The 27,789-nt window shown below is 47.7% G+C and overlaps 1 protein-coding gene across 1 annotated transcript in view; it reads left to right on the top strand.

The window, feature by feature from the left end:
- Positions 1-27,789, top strand: part of LOC129384038 (uncharacterized) — a 178,545-nt gene that overhangs the window by 149,855 nt on the left and 901 nt on the right. The window lies entirely within an intron of this gene.

Raw genomic sequence — 27,789 nt, 5'->3', positions numbered from 1 at the left:
GCACGCCTGTACGCAGAAACTTGCTTTCCAGGTATTTTATTTAGATAGATAGATAGATAGATAGATAGATAGATAGATAGATAGATAGATAGATAGATAGATAGATAGATAGATAGATAGATAGATAGATAGATAGATAGATAGATAGATAGATAGATAGATAGATAGATAGATAGATAGATAGATAGATAGATAGATAGATAGATAGATAGATAGATAGATAGATAGATAGATAGATAGATAGATAGATAGATAGATAGATCACTCGCTCACTCGTTCGTTCGTTCGTTCGTTCGTTCGTTCGTTCGTTCGTTCGTTCGTTCGTTCGTTCGTTCGTTCGTAAGTTTATGTCTAAGTAAAATAAAACTGGAATAAATAGGCGCGATAAGCCCAGTCATAACAGGCATAACCGCAGCCGTAGACCCGGGAGCAGGACACCAACTGGTTTATAGGCGTCCTGATTTACAGGTATGGATTGTTGGGAGAGATTTGTTCAGAGCGCTATGCTTGCTGTGCAAGAATCAATGCAAACAAAGCACCAAGACCCTTAAAATGTCTGGTGGTCTGATGCCGACCAACTTCCCAATAGGTGGACGTCCTTACAAGCATCTGGAACTATCGTAGTTGCCGAGCACCAGGCCCGATATAACCAACCGAGCATCAGGTTGGGGCACAATTCTACCCATTGGAAAAGAGAAAAGCCGATGGGTTTCCGGCGGCACCAGTATTCGCGGCTAAAATTTCACCCCCGCTGTGGTAGTGCCCGCAGCTCAAAACCCATTGCTAACTTTTAATGGCGTAGGGTTTTGTGATGACGTAGTGCTTGGAGTAGCAGTGAGGTAGAGATAGCTTCGGAGCGACTTTGGCATCAATGAACTCCTTGATCTCGCACAGCTGAGCGCCCTGGTGGGGAACTGCAGCTAAGCTCGAAACCGAGGCATCCTGTGTGGAAGAATGCAGTGTCAGGAGACGCTGTCTGCAAAGTTCATCATAACTGTGACAAAGGTCAGCGACTTCGACGATGATTTGTGGGTTTTTCGAGAGGATCATTTCAAAGGCTTCCCATCCAGATATGACGGATCTTATCGGATTCGGTCATTGAAACACTGACGCGCTTGCAAATGTCGACGACGTCTTCTGTGTAGAGGGTGAAGTTCTCACCGGGTAGTTGAGATTGGTTGCGCAAACGCTCTCTGACATGAAGTTGTCGCACCGCGCAGTAACCGAAAACTTGCGCGGAGCTTGTCTTCAAGTCGGACCTGGCGCGAAGATCAGATTCGTGGTTGCGGAACCATACGTTTGCGACGCCCACGAGGTAGAAGACTGCGTTGACCAACTTGTGAGCATCGTCCCATTCAGATGTAGATATGTAAGCCCAGATGTTAGTGGAAAACACCTACTCTGTGTGATTGGCCAATAGCCGTGCAGTTATGTATAACAATAAGAAGAAAAGAATTGTAAAATAATGTAAACAGCATTCACAAATGGGTATGTGAGAATTAGTGGAGAGATTATAGCTTATGATTTTAATAGAAAAATACGAATAAATGAAAAGAAAAATACTAGATAATCTAATCCATCTGGTGGAACTATAACTGAATTTTAATTTCTGAGATATTATAGTCAAAAGCTTTCTGACCCTGCAATAAAATCCTGGTTGGCATCGCCAACTTTCCTGTTGCTGTACCGAAGGGTCGAGGCCCTCAAAGATAGTAAATTTTGAACATTTAAGTCTACTATAAGAAGGCGGAACGGCGTTTTTAAGGTTCTTTTCGCACAATTAATATTAGCTTTGACAATCAATGAGAAAATAATCTATTTTTTCATGTTCTTCGCAAGGGGGACAGTTCGATGAAGGAGCGATACCAGCTCTGTGTAGGTGGAAATTCAGAAATAGAATTCGGCAGCATAGTCTAATGAGTGCGACATCAAGTGCTCGCGTTTCACAGAGTTTACTATTCCAATAATGCGACAAGGGTTGAAAAATCTGAGGAGTTTGTTAAAGAAAGAGCGTGAAATTGACGCAGCATCATTTATCTCCGAAAACTAGCCCCTATGATGAAGGCTGGTGGCGGTAGGATTTGAATGACCGAGCCATTCGGGGATGCTTCCACCAACGAATCTGCCATTTCGTTTAGTTATAGGCCCTTATACCCTGGTACCCAAACCAATCTAATCAAATCTAAATGAGGGGGCACTATTAAGTTGAAAGCTCGCAATACCTGGGAGTCATCAGAAGCAGTGAGAGAGGAGTGCAAAGAAACAGCATCCGTCACCACCACTGCGGAACGAGTTGATGTGCTTAGTTTACGGAGGGCCAGAATTACAGCTAAAATCCTGCTAAAAAGATCGCAACGAAGCCTGGGAGATGAAGAGAAAACGACCAATCGAGCATAGGAGCAAATATTCCAATTCTGCACATTTATTAATTGCGGTAAGTGTCAGTGGCAATGATTGTCTTGATCTGCATGTGCAAAAATTCATAATTTAAGATGGAATACCTTACGGCAGAGCCCTGACTACGGGGAGTAAATCTGGGTCGTCCAGAGAGCCCACGATGCGGCGGCCAAGTTCGGCCTGCCCATCCCAACATTGGAGCGGCCCGCTGCGCAATAATCGCATATCTCAGGACTCACAATAAAGTTTTTCCATCCATCCATCCATCCATAGAGCTTAGCATAGATTAATATAGCGCATTTGCATTTTTAGGAAAGACATCATCGAACTGAACTTTAACGGAATTGGTGTTACAACAGATAGGGGTCACCTTACGAATTTAGACCTTTAACTGACCTGGGAGAGTTTATGTAAAAATAATTTGAAGTGTGTGGAATTGCAACCAATACAAACCAGGAAGATAAACCCGGCTGGGAGATAAAAGCTGTTTGTGAACGGCTTATAGGGAATTCATAGAGCCTTAAAGATGAAAAGGCGTAACAAGAGCAAGGGATCCTAGCTCACATATGAAAAAATTCATTTGCTACAAATTTAGTTAGCCCTAAACATTGTTGCAAGGCCCGCCTCTCCAGAAGAACAAGGGGGCCATGGTTATATGGAGGAGCTCGAGGGTACTACACACACCCAACTTCCAATACCTTATATTGATAACGGTGTTCTTCGTATTTCTGATCGAATATTGATCAGCCTACGTAGCAAACCAACCGCACGAACACCCTTTGCTGCAATATAGTCAATGGGCGCCTTCCAATACAGAGAACCGTCGTACATCACGCCAAGATGCTTGACAGCCTCTGCTTGTGGGATGATATCTAGATGATAAGAGAATTAAACATATATGGGGTCTTAATGGAAGTGCGAGCTGCGAGCTTTTCTAAAGGTTGACTCAGAGATGCATCGCGTCAAACCATCTCTCTATAACTGACTAATATATCTGTATTATTTGTTTTAGAGTTCATTTGCTGACAATAAAAACGCTATGTCACCATCATACACGTAAGAATGTAAGCCATCATGACATGGGATGGAGCACATTAAATAAGACTGGAGAAAGTACTGTCCCTTGTAGAACGCCTCTTTCCTGCGCGTACCTAGCCGAAGAAATGCGGCTTTGTAAGCAATAAAGTTCTTTCTTCCTTAAAAATTCTGGAATTCATGTCTGAAGGTATTTTGGGAAGCTAATGTTCCGAACCTGATTGAGCAATATAACATGCTCAACACTATCATATGCTTTAAGATGGCGGGAGTGACTAATGCCCGATACTGCCTTTGGCACCATGCCAACTGAAGACGGCTTTCAAGGTCAACATGAGCCTGCCATATTGAGCACTGTGATCTGAAACTAATATTTTTCGGGCTCAGGGCCGATCGCTCAATAAGAAAATTTATCACGCGAATATTTATAACTCTCTCAATCAATTTTGCAAAATTGTTGCGGACAGTCACGCGTTCGAAGGATGAGAACCACTCTTCAACGTCATTTTCGTCAGCGCCGCTGAAGATTGCTGGATGCTGTTGACACAGCGAACTGGAACATATAGAAGGGTGGGCGAGGCGGACGGTGGAGTTTGGTTCGCGTCGTCAGGTATAATGGCCGGCAACGTCAGACTGCGGGAGAGAGAAAGAGTGAGGGAGAGAGAGAGAAATGGAAGACAGCAAAGGCAGGGAAGTTAACGAGACACACGTCCGGTTTGCTACCCTGCACTGCAGGAAAGGGTATGGGGATGAACAGAGAGAGGGGGGAGAGAGAGAGCACAGTTTCGCGCACAGTTGAAGGCTCGCACCGAGTCTACACACGGTTGCCAAGACCTGTCGACTTGAGGCATTTCAACAGCGCTTTCGTGGCTTTCTGTTCCATTGACGCGTACGGCCATGGTCCAAGGATCTTCATTATCAAAAATGGTCTAGGGTCCCTCAGACTGCGGAGTTTCAGGGTTCGGGAAAGCCTCGAAACCGCCACCAAATATGTAACGCTGTTTATTTACCAAGCGAGAACTGTACACTGATAGGTCTGTTTATTGAGCCTCTGGCACCATGCGTGCGAGGTCTATCCTCGAGCGAGGCGTTGATAATGCACCTGAAGCACACGCCTGTATTCTTCGCTGCACGGGTTTATAACATTTTCCATTTCATTTTAAATGTCGAAAATAGCTATAAGCTGTCCAGCGTAGTGGTAATAGTTTCTTGCTTTCTATTTTGCTGCCGCAAAGAAATTACTTAAGCACCAGAAGATTTCGGCTTTATATGTAAACGTTAAAACATTAACAAAAGATAATAATAACACTACGAATATGCTGTCCTGTGGCCTTCATTCCTTACCTAGGGTCGGCAAAGGCATTTCACCGAGAGATGAAACAGCGAAGGAAAAATAGGGTACGTTTGTTTATGCCCCTCGAGGAGATTTCATGCCTACTCGTCAAGTCCTGCGTTAAGTCATTAGATACTCGTTAGCTCTGGGTTGCTGCGCGCAACAAGGCACCCTGCGTGCCCAACGACGAACGACAACTTTGTTTCTGCTGTGCCGAACACGAGCGACGGAGACGCAGTGCCAATGCCAGACGCCGCATTTGGTGCGGGCGTTCGATAATGTGAGTCGTCGCTGTGGCTATCCAACATTCCCAGTTGGGTGCAGTATCACGTAAAGTAACATGGTCTACAGCAAGTATACGCGCTGCGTTGGCGCTGTTGGTGTGGTGTCCGGCTGCTGCAAAGCACGAGGTCACAGGTGTGTTTCCCAACAATGGCAGCCGCTTTTCAATTGAGGCGAGATGCAAAACAGAAAAAAAAGAAAAAAAAATTTCGTTTACTTAGATTTAGCTGCACGTTATGGAATCCCAGGTGGTCAAAACTATAATCTGGAGCCATTCACCACGACGTGTCTTGTTGCTCCAGTGTTGCGTTGAGACGTTAAACCTCACTCACTCACTCACTCACTCACTCACTCACTCACTCACTCACTCACTCACTCACTCACTCACTCACTCACTCACTCACTCACTCACTCACTCACTCAATCAATCAATCAATCAATCAATCAATCAATCAATCAATCAATCAATCAATCAATCAATCAATCAATCAATCAATCAATCAATCAATTAGCAAATTAAATATAATTTGTCGATTGATTTACAGCAAGCGCGTTCTTGCATCGCAAGGAGCATCGCAAGGGAGAAGTGATGTAGGATAGTGCTACGGCCTCTTTGAGAAGTGAGAACACATTACCAAAAAAAGAAAGCTTCAGTTGATGTCATCAGCTTTAGCTGACGTCAGTGAGTGATGCCACAAGCCTCTAGTAGCATGTCTGGTGCAGAAACCTCGGCCTTGAACCACGGAAGGCAAATATTTTGATGCTAAAGCGTTAAGTGGCTCACTGAGCGACGAAAAAGACGGTGCCTATCACCTGGAAAAGCGAAAAGCCGCACGTCAGTTCACATTGGAGCAGATCGCCTCGACAGAGCAGAGCGGTCGAAAGGGAACGCATGTTGCCGCGATAGCACGTCAGGTGTTGCGTGAGGAGAGAGGGCATCGCCGCGACGCCATGTCACCATCGCTCTTGGAAACCGGTGTTATCCACGCGTTCCTTGTCCGCGCAAGCTCTCGCCTGCGTTAAACGGAATGAATTTCAAAGGAAAAACGTCGGCGGTAGTGAGTTTCGAACCTACGACCTTACCCTCAGAAGCCGAGTCTCTTACCCACTGGGCTAAATCAGCGTTGGCCAAGCTTATCAACGCACTCGCTTGCCCGCTAGAAGTTTGTTAACTCGAATTACTGCTCAGTGGTGTTCACTTGGGCATCGATGCTTTCGCACTCACAACTCATAAGGAGTGCTTAGGTGTCCTCCAATTTCTTCTTCTTGTTTTATATGCCGCGTCCACAATGCTAGCTAATTTTGTTGCTGAGACTCAAAGCACTTACGATCATGAATGATCATGCCGTGCAAAGTAACACCACTGCGAGTTCCTTTGGAAGCATCACGCTGGCCGCTCATTGATGCATTCTGCCTCGTGATAAGTAATTGAGCGTTCGCTGAAGCTCGAGAATATTCGATCAAGCTTTTGTTGACCTTGCCCTCCCTGTAACGACGTCATTAATTCGGGCAATCTCGGAGGTTGAGGATCTCGATAGCTTTCCTTGGCGGACCTCGCTGAGGAAATGAAGATTGGGCACGTACTTTCGATTGTTCTCGAGAGTTTGCAAACACTCTCTTTATTACATACATCTCAAGAAGGCCGTGCTACTTTGGAGGGGCGAAGGTATACTTTTTATGATATTGCGAATGTTTCTAATGCATGAGGTCGCGCGTACTGAACAGAGGCGTATAAGTGTTGCTTTTTCTTTTGTTTCAGCCGCGAGAGAAAGTTCGTCGTGTGCACGTTTCTTGAAGCGGAAGTAAGTTGAGTGTGAGCGCCAAGTGTGTACTTCATTGTTATCACAAGTGCACAGCCATCGTCATCGTCTTTCATTTTCGTTGTCTCGTTCAGACGCGGCATGTTTCTAAAGTAAAGCGTTCGGGCGGCCTTCGTCCCTTAAGTGATGGTGGTGCGTCACAATATATTTGTTAAATTTTCAGCATGTTAAGACATTTCATATGGTTCTCGTACGACAATTAGCGCATACTACCGACTCAAATCTTTTTGAGACTATCACGTTCTTTCTAGCTGGTATTTAGAGAAAAAATATTACTGTGCAGTGACCAAGAGGATGTGAGAAGAGTAGGAACAGAGCAACTATGTATAACCACATTTTTGTGCGAATGGCACTAACCAACTGCTCTGCAATGTCATCATAAAAAGATCGAAAAAGGGGGGTTTAATATAAAGACGCAGATTATATACGGCATAGAGGCATGAAAAGAGCGCTGGTTTATCCTATGTATGTGAATCTTCCGGTACGAGGACCGGCTGAGAGCTAGCGTGTGTGCGCGCATGTGTTCTATGGCTCTGTGTTTGCACATGTATTCATTATGCACATCATAAGTGCTATTCGTTTATGACTTCACTTCCGCTCTTTCACCCCCTGCTTGAACGACTGTCTTTACGTCGCTTCTGGTATCAGCTGCTTCAACCTGTGGCACTTCTAAATCTCAACGCCAGAGCTGATGCTGGCTGTACAGGTCTCTGGGCACTCTCAAGGTCTCAGCGCCATCTTTTTTAATTAGGGACGTCCGACTCATTTTCGCAAATCATCGTTGACTTGATCTCTCGGTGAATACCAGAAATGTGACCATTTGAACAACCTCTGGAAAGGTACAACAGCTCAATTCTCAACGCTTTTCGTGGTGAGGAACGGCTTGTCAATAGATGCCTGCCCTCGGTAATTGTGCTGTCCTGATTAGCAAGTGCCAAGCACCACAACAGATATAGGGTACACACGGGTTTGTGAATACAGACTGTGGTTCCGGAGCACACATTTGTATACAAGCTATGGCGCAAGAAACTTCTGGACCATGCTATAGTTTCTGTTTCAGCTGCGTTTATCATCGTAAGCATTTCTGTTTAATCAACCCATTCTTGAGTTTTCTCCTTCTGTCGTGTTGTGGCAGTACTTGCATGATGCACTCATGACATGTTACATGATGCACTCGCAAAGCCAGTCCCTTCCTAAGATGTCGCCTTGCGTCACCATACAACACCTATTCTGCGAAGACCCTGTGAGGAATCTAGGGGAAAAAGCGGGGGTGACATGAAACCTGCACTGAATGGTCCTAAAATCAAACAATAATAAAACGCCATTACCTTCGCTTTCTACGCAAGCACTCTCGTTCTTTAAACTGACCAGCGAGCTCTTCCAGCTCCATTTTAAAGATGGCACATATTACCACATCAATAAAGACTCATAGCACAATGAAGCTAAGCAGGAACACGCAGATTACAGAGCAGGCGCTAAGTGCTAAGTGTGCTGTGATTTTAAAGCGTTAACTTGTCTTGGCTCGTCCCTGTTTCGTGTCGTCGGCGCCGTCCGCAGCGCTGGCCTCGGCACCGCGTCAGAAGGTGCTTCCACTGGTCGTGGCCTCCGGGATCTCAGAGGCCATGTATCGGTGAAAGCGCACGCGATGCCACTTTCGCTCCCATCAACGAGAGAGGAAAGTTGGGCCACTTGACGAAAAAAGATCAGTTCCCTGCTACGTCACCAGATGGCGTTGCCCTCCACATATCACTAAAGGCATTACATATCACGAAAGCCCCTCAGTAATTACATATCACGGGCGGCAGAGCCCACCGTTTCGCTCGCCGTATCGGGGAAGCTTACCCACTGTGGGGACACGCCTCCCCTTTCCGTTCGTGAGCGGTGGTAGCGCAGGCGTTTGCCACCGCGTCGCGTTAACAATATGGTGTTTATGGAGCGCCGGTGGCCGTGGCTCACTTGGAGCGGCCCAGCTGAACCAGTGTATGCTTTGAAAGCCGGGGAACACTCTTGCACGGAAAACGAGCGTACTAGATTAAACCACAACGCTGTCAAACATGTTTTACACTGTATTGTAATGCAGGAAGCAGCACATTCAGACCCCGAAGTGACTCGACGAGTTTGAGATCGGGAGCGAAAACGCCTAGCCCGCACCACAGCTAAGATTTAAACACTCGCGTTAAGCATTCGCAAGCGTCAAGTGAGTTTTTTTCGTTGTGAACCAACTCGCCTAAAAAGAATTGTTTGCTAGTTGTGACAAGCTCTCTGTAAAGACCCATTCACGAGCAATTACTAGGAAATTACTGAGCGCATACGGAATGAAGCGCATTGTGAGAACTCCGATTACCTTTCCGAGTCAAATGGTTGCCACGAGCTTCAAGTACTTAACTACCCCTAACCGTGGCGTGTGCGCTTGCTTTTGACTCAATCGTGTCTGGCATGAAGCGGAATGACTGAGGAACGCAAACGAGCTTGTGTGCTCATCAGCGCCCCGTGGGTGTTGAACGAGAGGACTCCGCCACGAATTAATAATGAGATAGAAGCTCGTGCTCCAAGGACGGCTTAGGCTACACACCACAGAAACCATGCGATACTGTGCTGAGTCCATCCTCCACGAAGAATGTATTCGGTGAGTAGGCGACTTGCCTTTGCTGGTATCCTGTTTACATTGCCAATAACCATGAAGGAAGGAAAGCGTAGGATAGGCCCCGACCAGCGCGGACGTGTTGGAGAAAGTGTGGCGGAAATCACGTGCTGTTCTTCGCAAAGAAGCACTGGTACTAGTACCCCAAATGACAACGTTGTCATTGCAACCGCGCTCCTGAAGCGCTCGCTGCTCTTCTCGGCCTCTGAAAAGTAAGATAAGATTTTTCCGCTCGTGTCCTTTTTCCAGCGCATTCTGTTCGCGAGACAAGCTGGCTTTGGAGCGTAGTGTGGAGCTTGAAAGTTGTGTGTTGGGTCTGTGAGTTTTGAGTGTCAGCCAGCAAAATATACACTCAAGCAATCACGGTGCGGCGCTTCTTCAACGTACCACGGGAAAACCCTGGAGCGCGTCTGCTTCACTTAAACTGTTACAGAAGTTTCGTAGAGCTTGTTCTGACGCGCGTCAGCAATACAAGTTCAAGGCTCGCGCCTATCTGCTCCGGCGAGCTGATTGCCGGCACAAAGAAAGATCACACACGAACATGGCAGCACTTCGGGCTTCAAAAACGTGACGTCAGGGCCTCTCCTATCTTGTTTCTTTACTCCATGCCCGTAACGAATCTTTCCAAAGCAGCGCTAATCAATATCTTCCAAATTCCGTACAGCTTATACGCGTGTACAACAGCCTACAACGTGTACGCATTCCATATCGCCGGTTAGTACCATGCACTGAAGTTTGTCCACTTGCAATTTCTCGCTTATTAGTCATAGGAGCGCCACGTAAATAAGGACACTGTGTTGGGAGCGTCATTGTGTGCTCCCTTCGCGCCCTATGTAGGCTTAATGAAGATTCGTTGCGTGGTCTTCGAATACGCAGAAATAGGCATACATATTTGGACGACGAAGTTATAACGACAATAATGTTGCCTAGCTTTCTTATCATTTGACTAAGTAGTGATTCTAAGCGAGCACGCGCGCGCACACACACGCACTCCCCCACGCACAGTGCTCATGCACTGCCTAAGGTACTATGTAACTAACATTGCTGTGTTATCTCGGAGACAGAAGTATTTGAGGAGAGGAATCTGCCTAGCCGCTGCAGCGCGCGCGGGTAGCCCGATAATGTCACGGTCGGGCGAGAAGGAAAGGATGGTACCCACGCCGACGCGTTATTTGTCGTGCTGCGGTGAAAATTGCGTTATATGTCCTTCTATAGACGTGACGCACAAAAGTCGCGATATCGTCTCGCATATTAGGGACTTTTAGCTTGTCCGCTATTCCGGCAAACAGGGGTGGTTTGGGCGAATTACCGGATGGGCCGGGGCATAAACGTGAGCGGCCGGAGCGGTGCAGCCGCCTGGTGGCGTAGAGCACAACCAGTAAAACACAGTGCTAAAATTGCAGTAACCTACTATATTCTGCTTCGCTGCTGGTGCACATTTACGGCAGCGGCGTAATTGTGAACACGATTACGCCGCTGTCGAAAATTTACACCAGCAGATAAGCAGAATATAGCAATTGGCTCTGTTTTGTGGTTCAGCTTTGCACCACCAGCAGCGCGACCAATCTGGCCGCTCACGTTTACGCCTCCGCTCATGTGGCAAACCGGCCGGGCTTGCCGGAATACCGGACGCACAAAAATTCTCTGTTGCCTCTGCGGAGAGTGCCGCGCGCGTCTTGCCTTCTCGGCGAGCCGACTCACGGCAGAGGTTGCGTCGTTGCCGTCCTCGACGCCGTGACTTTATTGGGACACCCGAGCGAGCACTGTTTCGCCTCCTCAAAATTCTTGCTCTGTGGTTTCTGTGCTTGGAGTCTTCCAAGCGTACGCCACTTCGGGCTATATTTCCTGACATTTCCATTCTGCGAAAGTACAACTTTCTCGTGGTTTAGAAATATAACGACAGATGTGCATTCACTCGCTCGTTATGTAGTTTTCCCCAGCTGTCCAGTTTATATGTCCTCTAACGCTGGCTTAACCTAGATCGAACGAAGCCGTGTTGCTACTCAACCTGGCACGTATCTGCGCTGGCCCTCCGGCTTTATGGATTTCCAATTTTTCAAGCGGCTACGATACTGAGCCTGTGAAGAGACCCTCGGCCATATATCGACCTTAGTAGATGTACGAACCGAAAATGCGCAAGTTACTTTCGGCATTCCGAAGAAGTGCACTGTAGGCACTCGACAGAGGTCGTCGACTGCGTGTGCCATATCATCGCGTTGATCGAAGTAAACCGTAACACGCGGTAACAACAAGGATTTTGCCATCGGCCACGTCATGCTGAATACGACAATTCTCGAAAGATAATCGCAGCTGAGCAGCAATAGTAATTAGTAAGAACTAAAAAGGGAGTCCACATGAGAACGATGAAACTTTATTTCTGGCTTCCTCCTGGCGCACTCCTGATTTCCCTTCTTACTTCCCTCCTGGATTCCTCTTGGCTTCCCCTCCTGAGCCAGCATATCTCGTGTGTCCGCCTTCGGCGAAAAATTATTGGTGTCCACGACATGTGTTCCCCAACCGTTGGACAAGCATGACGTTTCAGGAGGCTGGAATATCAGGCGTCAGGAAACATTTAATCGTCCCCATTGAAAACATCGTTGCAGAAGCGATGCTGGCAAGAAGGTACGGGGAAATCATTCTCATCATCACGTGATCTCATACCATTTGTCGGTATAGCACTTTCGTTTCCGCCGGTGCTTGCGCTGCTGTTTTTCCGGCGCATGAAGTTTTGAAGCTTTATCACAGCGCGCGTATTTTTTTACGATGCTCCCTCACTAATAAGTCCCAAAGTCATGTTTATGGCTTTGGTGGTTTAAGTCAAGGAGGACGAAGAAAAAGGGAGAGATAGGAATATTGAGGTCAGTAATTTTTTACTTAACCTAACGTGAGTTTTTAGGTTGAGTGAGGCCAAGGTCTGAGGGGAAAGATTTCCGCATTCGCTTAGGCGCGTATACGCTCCTCCTTCATGATTAAAATCTGCGATAGTCTTTAAACTTCGTTTTGATGTACATTTTAAACATACGCCTGCATTTATATACAGCTTTTCTAAGCCATAATGAGCATTACCTAACAGTTTTTCCATGAAGTGTCAACGTTTGTTCTGTTGTGTCCAGCCTTGTACAAGAAATATTTGAACATCTCACGTAAGTTTGCACGGAATAGGGATAAAGAAATTTTGACATTGAGTATCCGGCCTCGAACGCACGAAATGATTCATGGCTGACGTAGAAGACCCGACCTTAACCTTAACAATGAGATATGGATGAGTTATAGATGAGATATAGATGAGACAGCACAGGGAGAGACGAGGATATGCATGCGCACGCACACAAGCGCTGTTCGCTGGCTTGTCCCCGTCTGTCACTGCGCTTAAACATTACTATTGGCACATGCAGTTGGTCGTTGTGAACGCTCTACGAGTGCTCTGGTGGCTCATGTTACATTAGGCTGGTCGAAATTCAGTGTTAGAAACAAGTTCGATTTGCTTTTTCAGAGCGTCGAGCTTCAGCTCAGAGCGCTCGGTGACGCTATCGCCTTGGACGTTGGTGCGTTACTGAGATCTGGCACACTTCCGGTCACGTGTCTCTTGCGGCTTCCCTTGTTGGCATTTTGTATGCCGCGGGAGCGAGCGGGTGCCTCGGTGCAATGTGTGCTTTGTTTGCTTACGATAGAAAGAGTGCTGACGTGTTTCCTTTTCCGGTCTCCGGCTGCTCTGGCGGGCGCCCGAGCACGCTTTCCCCGTCTTCGACCTAGTTAGAACTCGGCATCGGTGCATTCAGAGTCTGAGTGCGGTTGGAACCTGCCTAATGGACTATAATTATGCCTCATCAAGAAGGCTGAATGAACGTCAACGCCTGTCAAGACGCTGTCAAGTGATTGTTGCTGTTGGCCAGTGTAAGTGCAATGTGAGGTCTTCTGAAAACACTTCAGCCTCAGAGGTTGTGGTTCATTGAAATCGACAAATCTGATTGCAGTAGGTCCGGGTGAAATCATGCCCTGCGAGATCTCTTGGGAATATATTAGGCTGACATGGCGTGCAGACTGTATTAGCAGCAAATGGCCCTGAATACGCGAAACCCCTTCCAACAAAAGCCCGCGGCAGAATTAGATGGCTATATTCACGCACACTCCGCTGCAGACTGCCTTGAATATCGCATTATTCGGCTGCCCGTCATCACAAGGAAGGAAGAATATATCAAAAGCTGCGGATGTCTTCTATCCCGTCGGGGCACGCCCAAATGTCGCTGATACGGCACTATTTCGCATTCAACAAGACCCGGCATGAAGCTCGGTATTCTATGGACACTGCGTGTCCTTTGAGTGCTAAATACGTTATTTCACGAGCTTATTGTTATCGTCATTCCTGGCTTCATTCATTTTCTTTTTCTTTTTTTGTCAGCGTCATAGCTTCCCGAAACTCTTCAGATGGTAATTTTTCGACTGACGCCAAATTCCGCAATATTATTCATGCAAACGACATTATGAACTACTGCTGTTTCAACAATAAAATGCCCATCGCTCGAGCTAAAGGACATCAGTCCTGCTAGTGAACGACAACGTAGAAGCGGCTCAGAGGCGTTTGAATAACACACTGTTCCTGGGCACATATTTGTTGTTCATGCTCTTCATTAAGCCTCCATACGAATGCATTCAGATCGTTCGCGCGCTGGTCATTGTCATTCGTGGAACATTCTTGCGAAGCGTGAAAAAAGCCATTCTTACGGCTAACCGCGCTTCATTCTGGTCCTTTGTTTTTGACTTATACAATTTCGGTGGCAGAGCAGTGATAACTCTTTTTTTATATAAGTACCTTTATCGAGGAGGCCTAAATACGCCTATTCAAATACGTGCGCTGCAGCAACTCCATGGATGACAAAGCGGTGACGAAAACACAAAAGCGCGCTACGGGTGTGGACGACATTCGCCGGTAACGCAATTCACCGCTACGTGCAAATAAGTCGTCACTCTAGTTTGTTTGTCAGCAGCTGTTCGTGACGTGACGACAAATAGAGCACGTAGAGAGAGTGCTTTCCTGATAGCCTGGCGTGTGCTTCGACTCTCGCCTCCGCAAAGTCGAGTAAGCGAAGGCTTGCCCACGTTGAAAGGGCGTTCGCAAATCGACTTCCTCGTCCGCATTGGCTGAAATCACGTCGGCTTGGGCGTACCTCAGGAATGTCGCCGACGTCGCCAGAGTTCGATGCTCCCGCCCGCTGCAACACTAGCCGATGCTTCTGATTAATTAAGCTGTGAGGTCATACACCTCAAAGCTCTGTATTGTGACGTGGAATAACGAACGAATCACGCGTAATAGTAAATTTACACGAGTTAACTATACAAGATGGAAAAAAGATACATAAAACAAAGCGGCTCTCGAGAATGGTTCCAACTTGCCCACCCTAATTTGTTTTCTTATTTGTTGAAGATCAACTTTGTTCTTCGCGCCAATCCTGGTTGCTCCGTAGCAATATAATATGGATAAGGAGTCTGTAGTAATTTCTACCAAGTGGGTTATTAACGTGCGCGTGAATGCAAGGGCCACTTCTGCACTTCGCTTCCATTGGAATGTAGCTGCCGTGGCCCGGAGGCGAACTTGAGACTGCATGATCCGCAGCAGAGGTTCAGCAACTTAATTGCTTTCATTTGCAACTCTGCATAAAACATAGCGTTGTACACATCCTGAAAACTTCAAAGGATAAAGAAAAAAGGTCCATAATGTTTGTATGCCCAATGTGGCAGCATAGGAGACCACCGTGGTAGCCGAAGCTTGTCCTGCTATTTACACTCTTTGTCTAACGGTAATCCAAAGCACTGCCGTAGTCTACGGAGGCGCCACTTACGTAGAGTAAGACCCACGATATTTTGGTGAAGCGTAACGACAAACCTTGTCATTGAACACTCACGGATCATTGGTGGTGTAGGAAGAGTTGTGTGCGCCTCGAATTAATAATGTTTATGTTCTGCGGTAGCAGATGTAGAAGAAAAGTTCGTGTTGAAATGCAGTTATTTAGCTAACAATTTATACTTCGCTCGTCGCTACTACTCTTTTACTGAGGCTCATGCTTTTTTTTCTTTTGTCAGCGGCGAGCACCGAAAATGTCATAAACGCACTCGAGATAACCCTAAGTGACGCCCACCACCACAGTTCTAAAGATGGCCGCGTCCCATCGATTCGCAAGTGATCCGGCAGGCATAGAGTATATCGAAGGTTACGGCCGAAGCGATAAGGAGTCACGCGAAAAGCGATGACTCCTTATCCAGTATGCATCAATGCTCAGCCTATCTCCTACAAGAGAAATCACCGGTTTTTGGGCGTCATTGTAGACCGGGACCTCACTTGGAGCCCTCATGTTGCCCACCTAAAGAAGAAGCTCACATCTATTGTTCACGTATTCAAGTTCATCGCCGGCAAAACATGGGGATCGTCAGTGGGCTCCATGCTACAGTTATATCGAGCACTGTTCATCGGATTCCTACGCTATAGCTCCCCCGTGCTTGCTAAAACATGCAAGTCAAATCTTCGAGAACTTCAGAGCGTGCAGGCACAGGCACTACGTGTTTGCCTACGCCTTCCGCGCAGCGCCTCAACAGCTGGAACCGTTATAATGGCTCAAGACCATCCGATCACGACTTACATTAGCACCGAAACGCTTAGAGCCCATGTTCGTCACGTTTCACGGATGCAGTCAAGCTCTCTTGCGTGCCTGCCAGAACGACGACCACAGGCGTCCTTATCCAACAAGGTCAGCATCCATCGTGCCTCCTTGCATCGGGTTTCACACCCTCAGCACGTTCAACCTCAGCTTTGTGGTGTTTAAAAGAACCTCAAGTGCGTCGTACGGTTCCAGGGATAAGAAAGAAGACCGACCTGTCTACCTTGGCCTTGAAGCAAGCAGCTCTGCATTGTTTGCACACTTTCTACTTTGATCGAGTCCACATATATACAGATGACTCTTCCACTCAGACCAGCTCCACCAGCGCAGTGGTTATACCATCACGATCACTAAGCATCCAATACAAGATTTCTCACTTGACAACATCGACCGGTTCGGAGCTTGTCGCCCTCCGAGGTGCCGTTGATTATATTAATAACCAACCGGCTAATCGGTGGACTATATTCTGCGATTCCAAGGCGGCCTTACAATGTCTTCTAGCATTTCTTCGTCGCGGGTCATGTGAACAACTCGTGTCGGAGATACGAGAAATGCACCATCACATGATCGCGAAAGGACACGACGTCGTGTTTCAGTGGCTGCCTGGTCATTGCGGTATCTCCGGGAACGACCTCGCTGACGAAGCTGCTATAAAAGCACACGAAGGAGCAACCCTTGTTTCAATACCTTTATCGCGGACCGACTCAGCCCAACACTTAGGCAAGCTAGCGCACTCTTTGACATTGGAGAAGTGGCACACACCTGAATTCACTCAACATCGCTTGCATTCCCTCGATCCCTCTATGCAACTGCGGCTATTACCAGGTCTTCCGCGAAATGAGGAAGCAGTGCTGTGCCGCTTACGTTTGGGCGTCGCATTCCCCAATGCATATGCATTTTTGATTGGAATGGCTGATAGCGCCGAGTGCAATGCCTGCGGTGTCGAGGAAACCATAGAACGCATTCTGTGCTACTGCCCATCTTTTGAAAATGAAAGGCAAGACCTCTGCACAGCTCTCAATCAACTAGATAGAAGGCCGTTAACCTTGAACAAGATCTTGGGACCATGGCCTCGCATATCGCAGCTACAAAAGGCCACAAAAGCGCTGCTGCGATATTTGAAAGCGACCGGATTGAGTCAGCGTCTGTGATCCGGACTGAGTGACCGACTGATATCTCCAGTGGACTTTCTCTTCCTTTAATCTTTCCGTCCCCCTTTCCCTTCCCCCAGTGTAGGGTAGCCAACCGGGCTCAGTCCTGGTTAACCTCCCTACCTTTCATCTATCATTTTCTCTCTCGCTCACGGCCGGAGCGAGTTCAAAAATGTCGCAATGCCCTGCGCTCAAGCGACCAGCTCGTGTATCATTACGTCACTACGAATACACCTCCGGGAGAGGTAACCGAAACTGGCTAATAGAAAAACTATCATAGTAACCTATATTGGATGCTGTGAAGATTGTCAGTACTTATTCTAGAATTGCGAGGTCTTGAATCTTCACTCGACGCAAATGAGTAAGAAGTTGAAAATGTGATGCAGGTAATCTTTTAAAGGGCAACTGCAGCGAAATTTTTGACCACGTGGATACCCTAGTTTAGCATTGTGTGGATGTGGGGGAGCCTCGCTGCAACATGGTACGTTTTAAATACGAGCGGAAGCGGCCCCAAAAGCTCGCAAAAGATAGCCTTTCTTTTTTGATAGCGAACTGGAAAAAACGCCGCCGCTACCACTCGCGGGAAATGACGGATGATCCAGAGCGCGTGGATCCTCGACATGACCTCCGAGATAAGCGGCCACCACGGCGGCCAGCGGCGCGCTGGAAAGTCTCGGAGGTGCTGAGCTGGGACTTGCGTCATAGCGACAACCAACAATCGCACGCGTCGTCTGCTTAGCAACAGTTTAAAGACTGCTAACAGGGAAACTATGCAATTACGAGCCCCGTGGCTTTGCCAGCATTGCTTTAGCTTTATATGCTACTCAGTTACAAAAAAACTTACCCAAAGTCTAATTTCGTTACAGTTGGCCTTGAAGCACACCTTACACGCCATTTTCTAAAGTTGGAATTTGCAGCCCGGATCCAAATTACAGGAAACTTTGCGAGAGTCATACCTGGGGAAATCCACGAGAGCGATAGCACTGACTAGAAGCACAGAGGGAGGAAGAGAGAGAAATTGACAGAAATGAAAAGATACGGATTTAAAAGCAAAAATAACCGTGGCTAATACTCTTATAATTAAGGTATAAGATCGAATCACTGATGGTGAGAAATGAAGTTTTCTTTCTTGGCGAGCTTTCGTGCCAAGAAAAAATGACATCGCAAAAACAGTAAGTCAGCCCCAGGACCGGATAGGGTTAACAACAAAACGCTCAAAAACCTGGACGACAAATCTGTTACCAAACTCACGGGCTATATGAACAAGTGCTGGAAAGAAGGCCGCATCCCGGAGCAGTGGAAGAGGTCCAAGGCTATCCTCATACCCAAGCACGGAAAGCCGTTGAGTTTGGAGAACCTACGCCCAATATCTCTCACGTCGTGCGTGGGTAAGGTCTTGGAACACGCCTTCCTGAACCGTATCAACAGCCATCTAGAAGAGACGGAAGCCTACCCCCACACCATGATAGGCTTCCGATCCCGCCTGTCCACGCAGGACGTCATGTTACAACTAAAGAACCAGATCCTTGACGACAAGACAAGAAACACCAGAGCCATCCTAGGACTAGACCTGGAGAAAGCATTCGACAACGTCGCTCACGAGTCGATCCTTAAACAAGTGTCTAATCTGAACCTGGGGGAAAGGTCCTACAACTACGTGAGGGACTTTCTGAACGATCGCAAAGCCACCCTCATGGTTGGCGACCTCGAGTCCGAAGAACGAACCCAGGGAAGTGCAGGTACCCCCCAGGGCTCATTTATATCTCCGCTCCTTTTCAACTTAGTCATGCTGGGTCTCCCCAGCAAACTACGTGAAATCGAAGGAATCCACCACGCTATATACGCAGATGATATAACGATATGGGCAGACCGCGGCAGTGATGGGCAAATTGAACACGCACTACAAACGGCCATTCACAAAGTGGAAGAGTACCTCGAAGGAACGGGCCTCAAATGCTCCCCGAGCAAGTCCGAACTACTCCTTTACCGGCCCACGCGCAGAGGCATGCCACCAAAGAGCTACACAGGACCCCGGGAGTACGAGGAAATCGGCCTGTACACCCAAGACGGAAACGCAATCCCCAAAGTAAACAAGATTAAAATCCTCGGAATGGTCATTGAGGCCAACGGAGCTAACGGTGAAACCGTGAGGAAGATCAACGGCAAAGTCATCAGCGCCACGAGACTCATAAAGAGAATAACCAATAGACACGCGGGCATGAAGGAAGACAACGTCATTCGACTGATCCACTCATTCGTTATCAGCCACATCGCCTATGTAGCCGCCTACCACAACTGGTACGTCGCGGAAAAGAACAAGATTAACACGCTCATAAGGAAAACGTACAAGATAGCCCTGGGCCTACCGGAATCGACAAGTACCGAGCTCCTGACTCAGCTGGGCATATACAACACCATAGAAGAAATAGCCGAAGCACAACGCATCTCGCAGCTCGAACGCCTGTCGACCACCACGACGGGAAGACACATTATGAACACGCTCGGCATAACGTACCACAACCAGCACGGCCAGAAAATGCAAATCCCCAACAAAATCAGAGAGACCATTACGGTGGCAACCATCCCAAGAAACGTGCACCCCGATTACAACCGAGGTAGAAGAAAGGCAAGAGCCGAGGCTCTGCTCCGTTCATTCGGCAGGGAGAGAAACGCGCGCTTTGTCGACGCAGCCGAATATGCGAACGGCCAAACATACGCCGCCGTAGTCATAGACGCAGAGTCAAAAATCAGAACCGCATGCAGTGTATACACCAAACACTCGGAAATAGCGGAGGAAGTAGCGATTGCGCTGGCCCTCACAGAACAGGAATGCGAAGTTGTACTCAGTGACTCGCAAACGGCAATAAAGAATTATGCCAAAGGTCGAATTTCCAAGGAAGCCCTGTCCATTCTGGCCAAAGCGGGCAGATCCAAAACCGCGAGTTCGAGGATCATATGGTTCCCCGCGCACGTCACCACGGAAGGCGACGCGCTCCCGAACCTAAACGAGACGGCGCACCGGACGGCGCGAGACATGACCCGCCGCGCCGAACAGGACAACGCCTCTCGCACAATAGCGAACGCTTCTCGAGCAGAACGGGACAGGCTCACCAGATACAACGACATCACCAGTGCATATTTGAACGCCAGAAGGATATACCCACCGCCGAGTCCCAAATTGAACAGGAGGCAGGCCGTCGCCTGGCGACAACTACAGACAAACACGTTCCCTAATCTATTCCGTCTCAAACGTATCTTCCCAGATAAGCATCAGGACGACACGTGCAAATTGTGCCAGGAAGGACCAGCAACACTCAAACACATGCTGTGGGAGTGCAATGTAGTTATAGAAGGGATGGCAGTTACTCCGGAGACCCTGTCGTCGAGGTGGGCCGCCGCTGTGCGCAGCTCAGACCTCGGAATTCAGATGTGGGCAGTCCAGCAAGCCCGTGAAGCGGCGTTGAGGCAGGGCCTTGACGTTCCTCCGTGGGAGACCTGAGCGCGGGTCGCGTTAAACCTTGCCGGACATACAAGAAAGTTGTATCCATCCATCCAAAAACACAGACGACACATAAACTTCGCGAAGCGGCTAACAGACGACACGAACACTGCTTGAAATAAACTTCATATCTATCACTGCAAAACTCTTTCGTCATATATTTCCGCCAACTGCCAAGCTTTCTTTTCGAAAAACGTGTGCGCATTTCCTTTGCAACCTCGTGATATTTCGGATGGGTGGAATTTTTTTTCCTTTCGCCTGTCTGTGTTGTTATCCATCTTCCATGTTTTGACTTCGCCTATCTGTTGTTGCTTCTGGCTTCTCTCGTCTTTTTCTGCTCCACACTGCTGGTGATTAGTCATGCACCAACTAGCCCAGCAACGTCTTTTTTTTTATTGAACCTTTCTTCACCTTGCGGGATTCGACAGAACTGATTTGCCATATTCAGTGTCCCCGAGGCTTCGAGTTGTCGAATAATTTGTCCTCGCGCTGCGATTTGTTATCCGACTAGTTAGCTCCCCATCGCAGAGCAATCGCTCCGGATAGGCGTTGGTCAAGTCCGAATCCAGGACCAGGCCGATTTTTTTCCAAGCAGCGCAACTTTCTTTCCAAGAAACCAACACTTTTTTTTTTTTTGCTTCATGCTACACTCGGCTGGATGACAATTTCTCCCTTTAATGTCGTAAATTTTGGTGCGCACCAGGTGGTCATAATTATTGCGCAGTTTTGAACTATTTGTCTCGTTGCGCGCGTAGTTTTGAGCTCGCTGTTGCATGCAGTGAGCACTTTACTGCCTTAAATGTGGGGCTGTTAACCAAGGAACAAATTATAGCACCATTATGGATGCAACAATGCTTACCGCGTAGATATTTTTCCTTCGGGAGGTGCCCGGTTGACTGCTACGGAACGAGCCATGGGAGGAGGACGCGAAAGCAAGAGGTGTAGAGAAAGGAACACGTGGTCAACGCATGCACGCTGGAGAGTAGAGCCGCGTAAGAGCAAAGCAAAGCTCGCTCGCTGTATACACTGTCAAATAATTTACACCCTTAAAGTGAGTGAGGGTGCAAATCGGTCTATAACTCACGCCCTTACACCATCTTTTGGGTGAGAGGGTGTGAGTTAGACACCGATATGTACTCTGATTCACATTTAATTGTGCGCATTATTCCCCAGTGCATGCCAGCCTATCTGACGGCTTCAGAGATATCTGCAGAACGTGGTGTCGTCGCTCGTGCTGATTTAAAGAAACAAGTAGTATTTCGAGAAAGGAACGCGGCAGTCTTGGTCGGAGAGTAAATGAGCAATAGCGGATATTCCCGTTTATATTAGGAGCAAGAGGTGCAGCCGCAGCACTGGTAACCTTGTGCCTGGAGCGGATAACGGCAGAATGAGTCCTAAGTATAATACAGTAGATAACGGCAAAGCATTAGGCGATATGAATAGATTAGGAAAATATCAGCCATGGAATGAATCAAGTGGACGGCAGACAAGGATAAGTGGAGCTCGACGAGAGAGGCCTTCGTCATCCGGTGGGCGATGACTCTAAACAACACGCGTTGTCTTATAAAAGGGTGCTGAGTCATACTTCATGAGCCTGCCTAAACTTCACTAGAAACAAAGAGGCCACTGCTCTTTTTGTTCTTCCTCTTCTTTTGCTTTTCGTTACGTGTAATTCATGGTTTTGGGAGCGCCATTTTTGTTCATTAGTTATCGCAGTCGATTTCGCCTACGAAGCGCTTCTCATTACAGTCATGATAGTGCTCGTTTCCAAAAGAGAACGCGGAGCACAACGACATCTGCGCTTAGCAGTAAGGAAGCAAAGATACGACAAAAAAAAGAAGACAATGCAAGGCTACTATGATTGACAGAAGCAGCGCGGGCGCTAGGTAGATCCGAGATCTGTCTACGAACGTCGGAATTTCCGCAATTTGCGGACGCTATACGTACCAATTAGGCTGTTTCCTACGTTTATATTAGTTTTCCTTCAGTACGTGTCTTTTCTTGCTTCTTTTTTTTAATCTCTTTTTCCGTTATGTCATCTACACTGTAGCGATTCGCGGAACCGAATTTTGCCCATCTCTCAACGAAATTATTTCTCTTTGTTTTTTTCTCATGTCTTGATCAGACTGTCGGCAGCCTGTCACTCCCTCCCTTCTACTGCACGAGGGAAAAGTCCTCACTACTTTCCCACCGCGGCGCTCGCCTGAAAGCCAAGCACAAACAGCACAACTATGTAGCAGGAGGGTCTTCGCCGTTATTGAAAAATTCCGTGCTCTTTTCCAGATTCCGTAGTGACGGCGAGATTTCTCTACCTTGCTTGTTTCGCGCACGCTTACATACGCTACCTTATACTTTTCCCTGCTTCCTTTTTTTTTTTTCTTTCTTTTTCTGTGCGCACGCAACGATTTCTGATTCTCGGGTCGACATCTTTGCTTCCAAAATCTCCTCGCAGCTCTGCCCCCCCATCCCTCACTATTCTATTCGCTTGCGCAAGTCCTTCACTACCACGTGGCGCCCTCCCCCTCGCCCGCCTACGTACACGCAAACTCGCCAATACAGAGCTGCCTTTGTCTCAGCTTCACCGCATCTCCGTGAATCCGTTCCACACGCGGACGCCCACTAACATGTCGTAGGCCACTCCCTTCCCAGAAGCCCTCGTACCGCGGCTGACGTAGTCGTCACTTTTTTTTTACGCTTTTTCTACGCTTAACACATCTTTCCTCTTCCACGCTTTTGCTCATCCTTTGCTTCTTCTGCAGACGGCCACCGTTTCCTTTTCGTATATCCGAGGCGCCCGCCCTTAGCGCGTTCGCTTGAGTTCAAGTACAAGTCTAGACCTGCGCGGTAAAACGGCGAAGCTCGGTGCGCCTTCAAGAAACATAAGAATAGAAGGGGATTAAAAATGAAGAAATTCGACTAGCGAGAACTTGCAACTGCCTCGCTATGGGTACGCCTGCGTGAGCGCTGCAGTCTCTAATTGGCTTCTGCAGCCTCACTTCGCTCGCTGATATCGCTCCCTCTTCTGCTTCTTCTTCTTCCTTCGTCGCTGCCTTTCCTATCTTCACATCCTATACACACGCTTCCGCGGCCGGGCACAAATTAGAGTTGCCAGTATTTTACCTCATTTCGCGTTTCAATATTCTTGCAACACCGGGTTCTCCGTGCCTCCGCGCTATACCGCCGTTGCCTTCCTTCCATTCTTACTTTCCTTTTCCTCCCCGTTTCATCCCGGGTTCCGTTTCTCTCGCCGGCACCGCGCTTCATTTTCTTTTTCTTTTTTCTCTCGAGACAGGAGGCCGTTCCTTTTATATACAGCCCGTGTGTCATTCGCGCTATGTGTTTGCATGCTTGTATGTGCATGCGTTTATGCGCGGCAGAGTTCTCTTATTTTAGTTTTCTACTACCATGTTCATTTCCTCCGCTCTCCGCACTGTCATCGCTTCTTTTTGCTCGGTGGTGCCGTGTCTGTTTTGAATCGGCCGTTCGTCTGCCTACCTCTGTTAAATTCAAATCTCTCTCTCTCTCTCTCTCTCTCTTGCTCTCTCCCCGTTATCGTTCAATTATTCGTCCTTTTGAACGAGTCTGCTTCGCAGTACGTCAGAGAGGAGGGAGTGCGTGCATAGATATGTCTATTGCGGAAACGTTCCTCTTGGCGTTTCAAGTGACGTAAATCCTATTGTTAAGCGATGGCGTTGCGCGAGCTCGGGCTTGCGTAATGACGAGTCATTTGCAGTTTTGTGAAGTGGCCCGTAATGCGGCGGTGGTTCTCTACATCGCGTCTGTCGACATGTCCGTGCTCCAACATCGATGTTACGCCCTCCTCTATTGTGGGGTTTCGTTATATTGACTCTGTGCTTTATCGAAATTTGCCATATATAGTAGCGCTATGACAAGTTAGAGAGTCTGTGGAAGCTTGGGAACACAGCGGGGTTGGAGTAGTTATACATCTCTAGGTGTATGATGTAATATGAAACGACGTACACCGAAGAAATGTACAAAGCCTACGATGAACATTGAAATCACTGTCGGACAACACTTTCTACGGGCCACTGCTAACACCGACATTTGAAATTGGTTTGCAATGGCTATATTAGGAACCAAGTAGGGAAGGGGAATGCATCTCAATATGGCGCCGGACTCAATGAACGTGTAAAGGACTCTGAGGATTCGCGGTCTCAGCGCTGCTGTTCGCACTAATTGAGTTAGGATCGAAAAGCAAGGAGTCACACGAGCGAAAGAAAGATTTAATTGTTTGTAATTTGAAATAACTTTACCTTTATACTCTCTTGGATATTTCTGTGTGCTTGCACTAGTGATGTAAATAGGGCACACATGACGGTATCGCGTTTTCCTGGTGGTATTGTCCAGTTATTGCGCCTCAGGAAAACAAGTTTTGCGTCGTCACATGTTGAAGCAAAGTCTTGTCTGGGCTCGTGAACAAGAGCAGCAGCTAAAATGGAGCTTCATCCCCGATCACCCTATTCACATGCCTGCAAAACTAAGAAGTGCTTTCATCACGCGACCACATAAGACACGGGAGGCGTTGATGAAACGTAAACAAAAAAACTTTTGCGGTTTCTTGAAACGTCGCTGGGAGGCTGCAGTCATTGCAGTGCAAAGCACCTACAGTTGCTGAAACTGGCACTGTGTAGTGTAGAGCAAGGGTGGAATCCACAGAAATATGTTACATGAGGATGAAATAGTGGACGGGCTATCCGCTAAAATGCCCAATGTCAGGATAAAATAGCCGAGGAATAAATATTTCGAGCTCAATCTTTCGAAGGCGATCTAGACATTGAAAATGGGTTTGGCGTTATCTGAAAAGAAAAATGAAAAAAAAAATGAGCGCGTTAATGATACCGGCATGCGGTCGTCCTGTGACCTTCCTTGTTTTGGTCAGTAAGTGCGTGCGTGCGCGCGCTGCCAAGAACTGCTGCGAGATTCATTCTCCGTGCCTCATTGACGAGATATACATTCGCTGAAAGCCGTTCGTTTTGATTTTGAGCCTCCACTTAGACCCTCCCTGAACCCTCCGTCCAAATCCTATCCCGTCCTCTCCCCCCTCACGAAAGCCCTATTTCCGTTCACCCTTCTACCCGGCACTTTTTGCGAAAAGGATCCCTCCTCCGCGTTATATGCGGGTAGTGAAAGGGTCAGGGGGTGGGAGGGGGGAGGGGGAGCTCAAGCGCTGACCGTGCTCTCTTTGCGGCTCATCAATAATGCACGCGAGCCGCTAAAAGGCAAATAGCCGAGCCCGACGTAGCCGAGCCGCTGGGCACAGGGATATACGGGAAGCGAGGCCCAGCTCGAGCGTGTGGTTTGGCGGCGGAGAACGGGTGCACGGGGCTCTTAGCGGAGCGCTCATTTGTCGGGGCTCCGGCGGCCGCCCTTTGAAGCCGACGGTACGTTTTGTCCTGCCGTGCGGGACAAAGTTTGGGAGCCCTTTTCCCCCGAGCTCGAGAGCCGAAGCGGACAGGCCGAGATGGACGGGGCGGCGGTGCCGACGGGGGCATCGGTTCGATACGCAAATTACATTTCTCGGTCAGTTCGGTTCCGCTCGCGATTTAAGTGGTAAAGAGCCCCTGGGTGTTAGTAGTTTGCAGGTCAGTGAAAAAGTTACTTGGACGCTACTACGGTTTGCGTTTTTTTTTTTCGCGTTGGGAATTTCAAAATACACGCGTCTGTTTGTGTGCTTATTCGTACCTGTCTTTATTTTTTCTATGTTGTTATGTTTATTGACCGGGTGTTTTTGTAATACCTTATAATCGAACTGCGAGAGAGAGAGAGAGAGAGAGAAGTTTAATGATACGAAATACCGAGAGGTCGGCCTGAGGTATATTCCTCTAGCCAGCTACTTGGCATTGGGGGAAGGGGAAGAGGGAAAGAAAGAGGGATTGCAGACTTTGAGCATGCCAAATTGGTGCCATATGTTCTACATCTTCCTTCTATTGTCATCGTCACCCATCATGCAACCGAACTGCGAAATAAATAAAGCTTATGCCGTAATTCCTCACTGTATTAGGCGCGTGGTTCTCGAAAATTGGCAGGAATGGGGCAGCTTATTCCGCGATTAAGTGGTTCCAAGTTTATTGCTGGTTAGCGCTTTCTGTAGCTTAATTAGTATTACACGTAGAGCATAGTAGGTTGCGCAGCATGTTTGCCGAATTTGCATATCCCACGAGCCTCCGAGCTCAGCACTTACAAACGCTTTAACCGACATCTAAAAACCTAGGCCCGTGTTCACAAAATAAATTATTACCGCCGAGGTAGCGTAGTAGCCATATGGTGTTCTCCTGCTTAGAACGGAAGTCCTGGGTTTGACTCCCGGGCGCAGCGACCGTACTTGGACTTAGGTGCTTGTTTAAGAACCCCTGGTGGTGAAAATTAATCTGCAGCTTTGCACTGTGGCTTCTCCAATAGAAACACTCCACTGAAATAAAACACGACCAACCAAATTCCACATTTACTTCTTTATCGCTGATGGTTTGTAATATCCATGCTAAATATATCCAGGTTGCGCAGTAGTCACGTGTCAAGGGATAGTGCACAATGGCCGCACTGGAGTGGCACTAATGTCGGATAGGCTTGCGTTGGGGCTAGTTGTAATATCATACTTGTGTTTAAAAAGCGGCACTGCAACGTTGAACCACAGAGACGAGAACAGCACATACGAAGCGCATGCGTCATCTGTTTATTAAAACAAATAGGGGGTGTAGATTGCGGGTAACAACGCCATGCGCAAGGAGTAAATGCGCAAACTTAGCTTGACCCTCGTCTCTATGGTTCAACTTTGCAACGCTACTTTTAAAACGCAAGTCAGATATACTGGCACGCTAGTCGGCAGAGTTGCTTCGAAGCGTAAACCCCACTCCGGTCAATCAAATAACAAAGGTTTTCATGAGAAAACTGTTCGTAAGAGCAAATACCACCCAATTCTGACGTCAGACATATGTCTAGCCAAAGAGACCAGCCAAGGCAAAC

This window comes from Dermacentor andersoni, chromosome 9 (assembly GCF_023375885.2).
Source record: "Dermacentor andersoni chromosome 9, qqDerAnde1_hic_scaffold, whole genome shotgun sequence".
In the NCBI taxonomy this organism is placed as follows: Eukaryota; Metazoa; Arthropoda; class Arachnida; order Ixodida; family Ixodidae; genus Dermacentor; species Dermacentor andersoni.
Note: the sequence above shows the minus strand (reverse complement) of the source record. Positions and strands in the feature narration are given on the sequence as shown.